This window comes from Lissotriton helveticus, chromosome 8 (genome assembly GCF_964261635.1).
Source record: "Lissotriton helveticus chromosome 8, aLisHel1.1, whole genome shotgun sequence".
In the NCBI taxonomy this organism is placed as follows: Eukaryota; Metazoa; Chordata; class Amphibia; order Caudata; family Salamandridae; genus Lissotriton; species Lissotriton helveticus.
This window is the reverse complement of record NC_136069.1, coordinates 604,932,327-604,944,848: the sequence shown is the minus strand read 5'-3', so window position 1 is coordinate 604,944,848 and position 12,522 is coordinate 604,932,327.

The window sequence follows — 12,522 nt, the reverse complement described above, 5'->3', positions numbered from 1 at the left end:
TCTCTTTTAATCAAAAGAGAGGTAGTCGTAGCATGGGCGCGATCAAGTCTGTGATGATGACAAATCAAATTCCACCATGCAGTATAAGAGATCTTTGAAGTATCTTTCCAATTTGTAGTAATAATTTGCAAAGAAATAGCTATGAACAAGTCTATAAATTTACGAACAGTATGTGAAATATTCCAAATAGGAGAAGAACCACCTAGAAAAATATGAACAATGTCAAAAGTGTGATTGGAGCTTAAAATATCATTCAGCATGCACCATATATGTTGCCAAAGGGATTTAACCAAGGGGCAATGAAAGAACATATGAAATAGATTACCATCAGGATGAGGACATGACCAACATTGACTGGAATCTAGGGTTTTGAACTTGAAAAGGTCGGAAGGGGTAAGGAAAAGCCGATTATAAAAAAAATAAAGAGTCTGAGTGGTGCTAGCTGAACGAGATACGGTGTGCATTTTAGACCAGATGGATTCCCAAATAGGAAAGGAAAAATCCTGTGCTAGATCCTTTTCCCATGCAAGTTCGGGTTTGGATTTAGGACGGTCGGGGGTGGAGCGGGAGAGGATCTTATAAATAGTAGCAGCTTTGTGTGGGGTGGTAAAATCTAATGGAATAGAGTCTGACGGAGCATTATCAGATAATGAATTGTGGTATGAGGTGAGGGTAGATAGGGCTAATTTAAAAGCAGGGAACTGGGGAGAATATGTATTAGATAGTTGAAAGGATGAGCACATTTCCGAAAAATTCAAGAAGAAACCATCAACAAAGAGCTTATCTACATACATTATACCTTTGTCAATCCATTCCTTCCAGAAGAGGGCTTTGTTATTGATCTTCAGGGAATGATTATACCATAACGGGACAAGGGAGTGTAAATGCGTTTGAGAAAAAGAGGAGCAAAACAATGAGAGAGAAAGCGCCCTGGAGAGTTTAAAAGTGGGTGAAAGAAAACGTTTAGGGGGTTGAGATATATGAGTAGCAGCAAGGAAAGGGAAAGGCGAAAGCTGAGCTAGCTCTAGGGCACTCCATGCAGTGATAGGGGGAGAGGATGAATCTGCGAGGAATGGCCACATTTGTTTTAAGGTGAAGGAAGAATGAAAACGAACGAGGTTGGGGAAATTTACACCTCCCAAATGTTTTGGTTGTTGAAGGCGAAACAGGGATATCCTGGATTTACGATTGTTCCAAAGAAAACGAAAAAGGATGCGATTGATAAGAGTGAAGAAATAAGCAGGAAGGAAAATAGGCAGCATAGAAAGATAAAAATTAATAATGGGGAGAAGCATAATTTTAATAGTTGCCAATCTTCCCCACCAGGATAAAAATAAGGGGGACCAATGTTCTATAAGAGCAGAGAGCTTGGAAAGAATATCTTTATGATTGATTTTGATAGTATCTTTGATAGAGGTGGCATATAGGACACCCAAACATTTGATGCTCGTAGGATTCCATTCAAAACCAGAACCATGAAACATATGTGAAAGACAGTGTTTGTTAAGAGGTAATCCTTCAGATTTATCAATATTCAACTTATATCCAGAGACTGAAGAATATTCATTAAGTAAGGAAAAAAGAGCAGGTAGAGAAGTGGTAGGGTTAGAGATATAAAGTAAAATATCATCAGCATATGCTGGGAATTTGATATCTAGCGTTTTATAAACAAAACCGGAATAAGATGTAGAACATCAAATTTTTTCAAGGAAAGGGTCTAATGCTAAAATAAAAAGAAGGGGAGACAAATGACAACCCTGCCTAGTGCCCCTATGTAAAGGAAAGTAAGCTGACTGAGCACCATTGACCCAAATAGAAGTAGAGGGGGCTGAATATAATAATTGGATACATTTAATAGAATGGGGACTAAAGCCATGCCAACGAAGAGCCCCAAACATGAAGTCCCAATTTACCCTATCAAATGCTTTCTCAGCATCAAGGGTGATGGCAGTGAGAGGGGCGTTCATTTTGGAGGCGAGATGAATAATGTTGAGGAGGGTTCTAGAATTATCCGTAATAGACCTACCTTTAACAAAGCCGGACTGATAGATGTTGATAAGATCCTGAAATACAGTATTCAATCGGGAGGCTAACATTTTTGCATATATTTTGCAGTCCGTATTGATTAAAGAAATAGGCCGATAATTTTTGCAAAGAGAGGGATCCTTGTCTTTTTTAGGGAGTAAGCATAACATGGCTTGGGTAAAAGAACCTTTAGATTCGCCTGTGGAGAGAAAAGAAGATATCAATGAGGATAAGTGTGGTATTAGACAATTTTTAAAATGAAAGTAGAAGCGGACAGTAAAACCGTCTGGACCAGGAGACTTATATTTGGGTAAAAGAGTGATTGCTTGCAGAATCTCCTTTTACGAGATGGGGGCATCGAGAGAGGAGAAATCAAGATCAGCGGGTGAGGATTTAGGTATGTTTAGAAAGAAGGAATCTATTTGAGAAGGGGATGGAGTCGATTCAGGTGTATATAAAGAGGAGTAATACTGAACGAAACAGTCAAGGATCTTATCATCCGTACTATGACGATTCCCATGGGCATCAGTTATAACAGCTATTTTAGATTTTTGTTTCTTAATTTTAAGGTAATTTGCAAGAGATCTGCCAGCTTTATTACGCCCTCCATACATCTTAGAATTAAATTTTAAAAGATGATTGCAGGCCGAATCACAAGAGAATTTATTAAATTGAAGTTTAGCTTTGATGAGGGAAGAAAGAGCTTCGGGCGAGTTGGATGTATAAAAAATATGTTCTAGTTCTTTAATCTGTTTAAGAATAAGAGAGGATTTGGAAAGGGCCTGGTTCTTTTTACGAGAAACGAAGTCGTTGATAAATCCTCGGGCTGAAGCTTTAAAAGCATCCCATACAAAATGGAATTGGGAAGTAGAGTTAATATTAGTATGAAAGAATTCTTCTATAAAAAGAGTAAATTGATCAACAAATTGAGGGTCCAGAAGGAGAGAGTTATTGAAACGCCAACGGCGAGAGCTGAGAGTAGGTGAAGGGAAATCAACGTCTAGAATAACAGGAGCATGATCTGAAATGAGAATGGAACCAATTGCAACATTTGCCATGAATTGGCAGGTGTGTTGACTGAGAAAAATATAATCAATCCGGGAATGTGATGCATGGATGGGGGGAAAAAAATGAAAATTCCAAGGAATCAGGGTGTGACAATCTCCAGGAATCAATTAAACCTCTAGAAGAGAATGCTTTGTGAAAGGACTTTTGCATTTTATTAGGAATATATCTGGTCTGAGATTTTTCGATCCAGGAAAGGGTCCATTAGCTGATTACAGTCACCTCCAACAATTAAATCAACACTAGTGTGAGAGGAGAGAAACTTGGAGAAATCATTCCAAAAAGTGAGATCAATACCATTGGGACCATAGACATTGCAAAAGGATAAATCTGAGTTATTGACGGTAACATCTAAATACAACCACCTGCCATTCGAGTCTGAAATCTCATTTTTTAACTGAATTGACAGTGATTTATGAAACAAAATGATAACACCATTCCTATTGTTAACTGAAACTACATCACCCACCCATTGTTTGCATAAAGAGGAAAGGTCTTTTTGAGAAAGGTGAGTTTCTTGTAACAAAGCAACTTGGCATTTCAATCTTGCAAGATGAGATGAAACCCGTTGTTTTTTAACTGGGTTACGAAGACCTTTAACATTCCAAGATATTATACCAAGACCATTCATTTAAGAAGAAAATAGAAAGATATGCATAAAGATAGAAAAGGTGAAGAGAGCTGAATAGAGATAAGCAAAAGATATACATCGTGGACAAGGAAGGAAGGACTGTAGAAAAGAGAGAGATGGGCCGGAAAGTACAATACACCACTACCACAGTAAAGAAAAAGAGAATAAGTGAATTGTGAGAAAAAATTGAAAGGATTAAGGAGAATCTGAGTATGAATGACGGAGGAAAATAGAAAAAGGAGAGCAGAACTAAATGAGGAATGCCATGAGGAAAGAAGGAGCGGGAGAAAAAAGATAGAAGGGGAAAAGAGGAATGGGAGATCAAAACTCCCTTGAAAGGAAATAGAGAAAAAAAAATGCCGAAAAGCCAAATGGATTTAGCCATGCAGGTCAAAAGCACGAAGAACAATAAGGTGAGAGCGGGAGCAGCAAAGGACAAACAACCGCACAGCAAAATAGAACGTCAAATGAATGGCCTCCAAAAACATAGGGTATAAGAAGGGAAGAAAAAACACAGTTGAATGAGGAGACCAAACACGACAATATAAAACAAGTAAAGGAGACTTACCAAACAGTTGTAAAGGGAAGGCAGCGTGCTAGGAGGCATAGAAAAGATAACGGAACAGCACAACGAAGGGAAGATAAAACCAAGACATTGGAGAGGAGACCTAAAAAACAATGTGAGAAAAGCAGGAACACATTACCATGAGGAAAAAAAAAGAAGAAAAAACGATAAATTATAGAACAACAAGCAAAAACACAGAAACATTAAGAACTGCTGTGTTCCATGGAATTCTCTTTATGAGTGTTGATGACCTTCCGAATGTCTGCTGGATCATCGAAGCTGAAAGTTCTTTCTTTATAGGTCACTTTGAAAAAGCAAGGTTGAATGAGGCCGTATCTGGCATTCATGGATCGTAGTGTAGGTCGTAAGTCAAGAAACTCCTTGCGTCGCGCAGCGGTTAGTTTAGAAACATCCTGAGTGAGAAAAATTTTGTGACCAGACCATAGTAACTGCTTGTGCTGCTTGGCAGAGTGAAGAATAGTCATAAGGTCAGAGTAGAGAAGAAAATAAGCAATGATACCTCTAGGTTTAGAAGATATGGAGGAGTTTTTTGGTCCAAGAGGATGCGCCCTTTCAATATTCACATCCAGATGCTTTGGTAGGCCAGTAATAGGTAATACTTGAGTCTTTAAAAATTGGATGATGTCTTCTTGAGCATGTCAACTTCTTTTGTAAGGCTAGCCACTGTAGCAACAAGATCCATGGCATCACTAATCTGCTGTTCAACATCAGATACCCTCTTATCCAGGGTGGACCACTTTTCGTCCAGTCTCTGTAATGGTGGTATCAGCAATGAAAGGGCGTATGAGACAAAGCTCCTCCATGATATCTTCTAGGGTGACAGGAAGTGGAGGCCTAGAAGGTGAAGGAGGATCCTTTTTGAGGCGTTTCCCAGAGGACGCAGGGTCCTTGCCTGTAGAAGAAGCAGTATTAGAAGCTTTGGAGTTGTGCGCGTGCTCCATTATATCAGACTCTGAGAGCACCAATTAGAAGTGCAGAGAGAAACTGGTCCACCGGTGCACATAGGTGATAAGCTGACCCAGAGAACAACAACAGTCAAATGGAAAGCATACAAAGGAAATTAAGCTCCAAAAAGTACGGCAAATTGCAAAAAAGTAGTAGCGCTGGTGCATGGACCAAAGGATATACCACAGATGCCAGCGACGCACATTCAAAGGAGTGATGCTGAGGCAATAGTAGATCCAAGAATCAACATGAAATCTGTCATTTTAGAAGAATTAGCAGAGAAATGCAGCATTAGATAAGCAATAAGGAAGCTGAGAGGTCGGGAACAAGAAAAAAATTAATTTGAAAAAAAAACGAGTGAAAAAAAAATAAATGGCGGCCGCTGTCGAGCGAAGAGCATTTCCACCGTTTTTTAAGTGAAAGAATGCGTGAAAAGCACCAATAAGCATACCACACTGGGGAGGGGCATTTCCGATTGCAGAATCCGCCAAAATAGAGGTGAAACGCTGGCAAGGAACGAATCCTTTGTCACGAAGAGCCGCCGAACATCGCGGAGCTCAAGAGGGAGCGGCCATTTTGTTTTGCCACGTCGCGCGTTTTCTGCAATTCCTTCTTAAGGCCTCCTTTAGGTAGGGCTGCTTCTTTGTTCCTTCATGCGAGTTAGCAATTGTGTGAGTATAGGGAGCATTTTGAATCTTCTCCAGATCTGTCTTTCTCAAGAGCGCCAGCACCTGTTTTTTAAGAATTTAGTAGCCTGATGTGTAACAGTGATGGCAGTTTTTGTTTTTCAGGTTATTATTTAGGTCATTTGCCACAAATGTTAAATATAATGCAAAAGGATTAGGGTGTTCAAACAAAATATCGATAAATAAAATATTGTCAGACAGAAATATCGAGTTTGAAGTATTGACATACAGAAATATTGTGTGAAAGAATATAGTTTTCAAGAATATCAATTATACGGTAATGTCGATTTTAACAATATCGAAATCATTAATATAGTTATCAAACATATAAAAATCATTAGTATAGTTTACAAAAATATCATTAAGAATATAGTTTTTAAATTAATTTTGCATATTTTAGTATGTATTTTAATTGTATATGTTGTAACATGTTTGTATAATTATTGTTAATGTTTTTAATACAGTTTTTTAATTGTTAGTAGTTTTGAAAGTTAATGTAATATGTATGTTTAATTTGAAGTACCATAGCGGGTTGTGGGGTTAATAAGGGTACAAGGTGGGAAGTTAATTAATTGTAATTAATTAATGATTCATGTTTTATTACATTTTTAATGTACTTCATAAATATTTATGCTAATTGTAAAATTGTAATTTTTAGATTTACTTTCTGGTGTGGGTGTTGTGTTTTGCAAGAGTATAGGGTAGGAAGTAAATTAATCAAAATTAATTTTAGAATATATTTTTAATGTATATTAATAATGTTATTGATAATTAATTACGTAAATTGTGTAATACATTAATCTATTTTTGGTGTGTGTTACAATAAGTATTAAAATAATAAATAATTATGTAAATTATGTAATTAAGATAGTCTTTACGTTATATATTAGGTGCGAGGTGTGGCATTTGTAGGAGTAAAGGGTGGGAAGTTAATTAAATATAATTAATTTATTAGAGTTAATTATTAGTAATAATTGTTTAATTGACAATAAATTATGAAAATTATGCAAATATTTATATTTTATATATTATGTGTGGGTTGTTTGTTTTGTATTGATAAAGGATGGGGAGAAAATATATACAATTATTTTAGTAATAGTTAGGGCCACACTCTGATGTCAGGCAGACCGCCACTGACAGGCAGAAAGCCCGACATCCAGTGTATCGATCTGACCGCCAGATTACAATGTCGGTGGTCAGAAGACTGAATTGGGCGGAGGGAAAGACCGCCACCTCCAACAGGCTCAAGGAGCCCATTGGGGTGGCAGTCGGAGCCCAATCCGTAAAATGGAGGCAGTATTTGCGGAGGCACTGCCATAGGGATTAAGATATCCCTTTCTCTAAGCCTTACATGGCGGGGTCACGGCCAGGTAAAGGCAGACGGAAAGGGACTTTGGGGGCCCCAAGCAAGAACCATCCCCGTGGGCCACTGGAATGTGGCCAGGGGGGCAGTTGTGCAGCCCCCCAAACATCTATGCATGGTGTGCCAGGCACCATATGGTGCCTGACAAACAGTGCATGGATGTTTAAAAACATGCCTTTTTCCAATTGCCGCATGTGCTGTTGCCCTTTTCCAGGCTGCAAATAATTTACAACGAGGGGTGGTGATGGACAGAGTCTCTGAATTAAGCAGAGTACTCTCACCCAGTCAAGAGATCAGGGCTAGATCCAACACCGTTTTTTAGCTCATTTACCATCCCAGTTTCAGAACCTGGCTGTATGCAAATTAGTCTGTCCCTGGCCCAGTGCATCATGGGAACAGGGCAGACCAGACTACAAAAGCCAATTCTTACACTGGGAAGGAAACAAGCTTCCGGGGACCGGTTTCTGCCATTTCAGGCGTCTTCGGCCCGGCTTGCTTGAATCCTGATGGTGCAATGAGCAAGGGACTCACATCTGAGTATACCCTTCCACGCTTAGGGTGGACAAAATAATTTACAACAAGGGGTGGTGATGGACAGAGTCTCTGAATTAAGCAGAGTACTCTCACCCAGTCAAGAGATCAGGGCTAGATCCAACACCGTTTTTTAGCTCATTGCACCATCCCAGTTTCAGAACCTGGCTGTATGCAAATTAGTCTGTCCCTGGCCCAGTGCATCATGGGAACAGGGCAGACCAGACTACAAAAGCCAATTCTTACACTGGGAAGGAAACAAGCTTCCGGGGACCGGTTTCTGCCATTTCAGGCGTCTTCGGCCCGGCTTGCTTGAATCCTGATGGTGCAATGAGCAAGGGACTCACATCTGAGTATACCCTTCCACGCTTAGGGTGGACAAAATAATTTACAACAAGGGGTGGTGATGGACAGAGTCTCTGAATTAAGCAGAGTACTCTCACCCAGTCAAGAGATCAGGGCTAGATCCAACACCGTTTTTTAGCTCATTGCACCATCCCAGTTTCAGAACCTGGCTGTATGCAAATTAGTCTGTCCCTGGCCCAGTGCATCATGGGAACAGGGCAGACCAGACTACAAAAGCCAATTCTTACACTGGGAAGGAAACAAGCTTCCGGGGACCGGTTTCTGCCATTTCAGGCGTCTTCGGCCCGGCTTGCTTGAATCCTGATGGTGCAATGAGCAAGGGACTCACATCTGAGTATACCCTTCCACGCTTAGGGTGGACAAAATAATTTACAACAAGGGGTGGTGATGGACAGAGTCTCTGAATTAAGCAGAGTTCTCTCACCCAGTCAAGAGATCAGGGCTAGATCCAACACCGTTTTTTAGCTCATTGCACCATCCCAGTTTCAGAACCTGGCTGTATGCAAATTAGTCTGTCCCTGGCCCAGTGCATCATGGGAACAGGGCAGACCAGACTACAAAAGCCAATTCTTACACTGGGAAGGAAACAAGCTTCCGGGGACCGGTTTCTGCCATTTCAGGCGTCTTCGGCCCGGCTTGCTTGAATCCTGATGGTGCAATGAGCAAGGGACTCACATCTGAGTATACCCTTCCACGCTTAGGGTGGACAAAATAATTTACAACATTTTCCAGGCTGCAGCATATGCCGCAATTGGAAAATGCTTCTTTCTGACTGTCTTCTCGGTGGCTGCATCATAATATGGTGGGTGGAGCCACGACTACATGTCGGGGGTCTCCATCCCGCAATGATGGCAGTCAGGCGATCGCCCAACTACTATAGTAATGAGGGCCTTAGTTATTATTAATATTTTCATAAATATGTATTTGTATACCAGCTGTAATTAATAACATTTTAAGAATGTAATTTAGATATGTGTTGTGTACTTTGTAGAGTTTTAGGCTAAAAAATTATTTAAGTGATAACAAATTTAAAAATAGCTCATTAATGTTTTATAATTATGTGATTTAATATTGTATGAAGTCATTGTTTTGTACTTTTTAAAAGTAAATAAGATTGTATTTATTGGTTGTTATTTTTTTGAGAATATAGCTTTGTATTTTAATTAAAATAATATTTATAGTAATTCATGATATGTATTATATATAGTAATACATGCTAAATATTATTTTGAAATATTATATTTAGATTTTGTATATTTGCATATTTAGGTTTTTTGCTAATTAGTTTGTTTCTGAAAATATTTTATTTTATTGAAGTGAATTAGTCTGTTTTTAATGTTGCAATGCACTTTCCCTACTGTTGGAGTGACTGGAGTGAGAATAGTAAAGTTTACCCCTCTGGAATTCAAAACTTTCCCTACACTCCCACCGACTTGAGTGGGAATAGTAACGTTTACCCCTCTGCATTCTACACTTTCCCTACTGTTGCAATGACTGGAGTGGGAACAGTAAATTTTACCCCTCCTTTATCCAACGCTTTCCCTACTGTTGCACTGACTAGAGTGGGAATAGTACATTTTCCCATCTGCAATCCAGCAGATTCCCTACTGTTTCACTGCATGGAGTGTGACTAGTAAATTATACCCATCCTGAGTCCAATAGTTTGGCTACTCTTGAATAAATTGGAGAGGGAATAATGCATGTATTGTTTGTAGATGTGTTTGTTTACTTTATATTGTTTACATATATTTCATTAAGTTTTTGTGCATTTAAAATTATAACATGTATAATTATTAATGTTTTTAATATGTAATACATTTGTAGTAAATTGTAATTATTTATGTTGTTTACTTTTTTATTTGTAATAAATAGTTTTGGTTTTAAATTGGTTGTAATTGCATATATATATTTGTTATATTATTAAATGTACAAACAAATATTACATTATATTAATTTAAATTAGTTTAATATTATTTGTTAATTAGATATATACACATAAATATATGTATGCTTATTGTCATGTATATGTGTGTGTTTTAGTTTAAAGAAATAAGCATAATTGTTATATTTATTTTTAAATCAATTAAATATATTTTATTTCTATTAAATGAGTGTTATTTTTTAATACATTTGCTATTTAGTATTTACGTTTATATATATTTCAAAAAACAATATTTTAGACAATGATATTAGTGAGAACTATATTTCTATCGATATTTTTGTCATTGACATGATAACTATAGGATGATGATGTTTTTGACATCGATATTTATGTCACTATATTTTTGTAGCACAATATTTTGAGGGCCGATATTTTGTCAGTGAACCAAGGATTAGTTGAGCCTTCTTTAAAATTCATGTGTTGGCTTGAACGCTTACCCATTAATAGTTAATAAATGATGCCTTACATTTGAGGTCTTGTTTAATCAGTCTCAACTCAAGGAGCAGCAGTTTTTGCCATGTGTGGTTTGGTACGTTAAACATTATCCTATTTGAACTGCACAGCAGTTTATCCACGGCGAAGAGAGCTTCCCTGTGTAGTCTTAGGGGCCATAGGGAATAATTAGTAGTAATTTTGCTCACAGTGCTCTTATAATGGTTTTGGACGTTGGACTGTGTTCATATCACGCTGATGGTTTTCTCTAGAGTTGTTGTAGGTGTACATTGGCCTTCCCATTCTTCTAAACCATACTCCAAGATTAATATATTTAATGATCTGGTTAATTTTTAGTTGGTCTAGTCTTCGTGTCGGGTTAGATTTGTTTTCATATTTTCCAAAAACCCTAACCTTTGTCTTTCCAACGATGGCCACAAGTTTATCTTTATCATTATTGATATTAATTTCATCCAGTGCATGCTGCATGCCTATTTTAGTATGATCCAGGATGATTAAGTAATTTGTATACTAACATACTGGCAGTCTATGTAAGACAGTCCTTGGTGGTATTGCTTTTCCTTTTACTTTAGAAATGGCTTGGTCTAGGAGCTAACACACAGCTAGCTAGGGCTTGACATGGGAGCTAACACACAGCTTTGTTTCAGGCCTTGAATTGTTGATATTTGGGTTGTGGCCATACTCCTGTTTCCTCGCGTGACGTAAACCCTTGTATCTGAATGCAAGGAAATCATTGCCTTTTGTAAAGTGCCAGATATACCCCACTTTGTGAGCTTGAGCCTAAGTTTGTTTTGATCCACTCTGTCAAATGCTGCAGAGTAGTCTATAAAGCAAGCAAAAGAGGTACGGTGGAAATGGCGGGAGGTGTGGTAGAACAGCTAGGACAGAGCAAATGTATTGTCTTTGGCAGAAGACATTTGCCTAAAGGCTGTTGGCTAATAAGGGAGTATGTTTTCACCTGTGCCCCATTCCTCTAATACTTGGAGTAAGATTTTGGAATAGACTTTTGCCTCAACATCTAACAGAGTGATGAGATGATAATTTGATGGATTAGTGTTCGTTTCCTTTTTATGAAAAAGGGATGCAGAATGCATCCTCTCCAGGAGAGCAGAACTTGAGTTGTTTGAAAACATTGATGGTTGAGTGGAGTGAGAATATTATTCCAGAAACATATGTCTGCTCTAAATAAAGAGCAGAGTAGATCACTAGGCTCTGGTGCCACAGTCCCTCTGATGGTTTTCAGTGCCACACAGACACGTGTTTTGTTGGATGGTGTGGCTTAACTCTTATAACGGTTTGTATGTTGGTTATCCGAATTCTTGCACTGACATGGGTCCTTCACCTTTAAACTGGTTGAACTACTTACCCCTGGTAATTTACTTTCAACAGTGATTTTGGGAGCGCTGTCAACTGAATTGGGCAGTTTGTCTTCACTTTCTTGGTGCTTAGTTTTCAAGATCATATTCCCCTATGTTCCAGAACCCTGAAAGACTTTTTCATTATATTGTTCAAATACGTATTTGGTCCACTTTGTCCTAGGGTCTCCATTCCCCCTTATTCAAGCTTTGGTATTTATTAAATTTACAAGTTGCCAAACCTTTGCTTGATTATTACTACTTAACTGGCAGTGTACATTTAGCCAGTCACCTTCCATATATTTGGTATTTGCTACCCAGAGGGAACTGTGGTGCATTTTCCTGATAGTTTTTAATCATTCTTGCGCATCCTAATTGTTTTTGGCTTTATTGTATACTCTAGTGGCTAATCTTATAGCCTCATTGCTTCTCTGTATGTCACCCATCCATATACCAAGGGTTTTTAGCAGTGCCCAACTGTTTTTAGGTGCTGGAACATTATTAACTCGTTATTTTAAAACTTGGTACAATGAATTTAAGGTTTAGTCTCAAGTTGACTGAAGAGTTGTGCCTA